The sequence below is a fragment of the Mastomys coucha genome, unplaced genomic scaffold (assembly GCF_008632895.1).
Source record: "Mastomys coucha isolate ucsf_1 unplaced genomic scaffold, UCSF_Mcou_1 pScaffold15, whole genome shotgun sequence".
NCBI classification, from domain to species: domain Eukaryota; kingdom Metazoa; phylum Chordata; class Mammalia; order Rodentia; family Muridae; genus Mastomys; species Mastomys coucha.
Window position 1 is genome coordinate 154,110,494 of NW_022196897.1, and position 2,390 is coordinate 154,112,883.

Genomic DNA, 2,390 nt, shown 5'->3' on the forward strand with positions numbered 1-2,390 from the left:
GGGCCAGAGTTCAATTCTTAGCACCCAAATAGCATCCAGTTCCAAGGGATCTGATGCTCTCTTCCTGCCTCCAAGGGCGCCAGGCATGCATGTGGTGTACAGACATACATGCATGGGCAAAATGCATATACACACTAAACAAAAAAAACCACACACACGAGAGAAAGAAAGAAAGAAAAAAGAAAGAAAGAAAGAAAGAAAGAGAGAAAGGAAGGAAGGAAGGAAGAAAGAAAGGAAGGAAGAAAGAAAGAAGCAAATACATAAATAAGAAAATTAAAATAAATTTAGCCAGGTGTGAAGGCGCACATCTTTAACCACAACCCACAGGAGGCAGAGGCAGGTGGATTCCTGAGAGTTCGAGGCCAGCCTGGTCTACGTGGAAAGTTCCATGACAGCAGGGGCGACAGAGTGAGACTCTGCCTCAAATAAAATAAAACACAAAAGTAAGATGCAGGGAGATTCAAGAAGACACAGATGTCAGCCTCTGGCCTCCCCACACTCATGAGTGCCCCTCACTACACACAGACAGGAACACGCCAAGCACATGCCAAGCACATGTAGCAGCACAGAGAAGCCTGGGTGTCCTTTGCACTTAGCTCTGTGCTTCTTGGGAATGCTGGGACCTGAAATTTGCATTTCCTGAGATGTAGGGAAGTTCACACTTGCTTCTTACTTGCTCAGAAACTAGAACACCTCCAGGTGTCCTTTATAAACACTGCCCCTGCCCTGCCCCCTGCACACATTGTTCCCTCCCCCCAGTCCCTACCACTGCTGGATGGGTCTACCTGTAAGCTGATGGCTGGCCTCTTCTCGTTGCTCGGTGTTACTAAGCACGTGATTTGAAGCCACTTTTCCAACACTTGCAGGCTGCGGCAGGTAGATGGCTTCAAGTTAGAGGCCAGCCTGTCCTACCCAGGGGTTTCCAGTCTTCTTAAAAGTATGGAAAAGGGCTGCTTCAAAAACCAGACCAACAGGCTAGCAAGGTGGCTCAGGGGTTAAGAAGGTGGCATGAACCTGAAATGCCAGCATAGGGGCCTCATGATTCAAGGCCAGGTTGATCCACAGAGAACCCTGCCTCCAAAGTGCTGTGTGCCCTTTCAATCCCAACACTCAATAGGCAGAGGCAGTCAGAGCTTTGTGAGTTCAAAGCTGACCTAGTCAACATAGTGAGTTCCAGGCCCGCCAGGGATATATAGTGGACTCGACTGTAATAAATCAATAGATAAGATATTTTCTTTTTTTTTTTATTTATTTAGGTTTTTTTGAGACAGGGTTTCTCTGTGTAGCCCTGGCTATCCTGGAACTCATTCTGTAGACCAGGCTGGCCTCGAACTCAGAAATCCACCTGCCTCTGCCTCCCAAGTGCTGGGATTAAAGGCGTGCGCCACCACCGCCTGGCTATTTTCTTTTTTTTTTAGAGCAAAAAATCCTAGTCAGGAAGCCAGGCCTGGTGTGTGATGACAGCTCAGTCCCTCCAGGGCTACTTCTGAACAAAACAATGGGAGATTAAATCAAGCCGAAGGAAAAGTGGCCCACGCAGGTGGACGAGCTGCCGCCAGCTGGCGCCTTAACAGCGCACTTGATTTTATAAGTAGGAGAATGCTCTATGATAATGACAGGTGCAGCAGAGAAGCCACACAAAGAGTAACTCACAGTTTGCCACAGCCAGGTGTAGCAACTGTGCTTAATTACACAGGCTGCGTGTTTACCCCACAGGGACAGGGCACCAACAGCAACACAAACACCTGAGCGACTAACCCCTTGAGTTATGGTATCACAGCGGCCTCACCGGGGAAGAGGGGATGCTCCACTCCCTCCCTCGGATGCATGCTGATGGATGTTAACACATACTTTGATTGACAGCCCTCAGCCCCTCCCTCATTATGTGCCAGAATAGATCTGGATGCTGAAATGAGTTTTTTTTTCCTTGGTGTTTTGAAGGATCTTATGTAGCCCAGGCTGGCTTCGAATTAGAGCCTCCACCTCCCATGTGTGGAAATGAAGTCAAAACTTCTGAAGCCCTTCTCAGAGCGTATGCTCCTGGTAGTGGGCTGGGGTGAGGGACGGTGAGCAGACAGAGCTGGGAGTCATGTCAGGGAGGACCCTGTCCAGAGCCCAACAGGTTTCAGCAGCAGCAGCAGCAGCAGCAAGCCGGAGAGAGCGGGAAGACAAGGTGAGTTAAAGAGGAGAGTCAGGCCGAGGTTGTCAGAACAGTTGAACACTGACTCAGGGAGAAGCAGCCACCATAGAGGGTGGGCGTCATCTGACTGGATTTTCCCAGAAGGCTGCCTTCTCATACTGGACCACAGAGGAGTGGAAGGTAGAAGTGGGGAGATCTGAGAAAAGGCAACCTCCCTGGGGGGAGGCGATGGTGGCCAGGGTAGGAGACG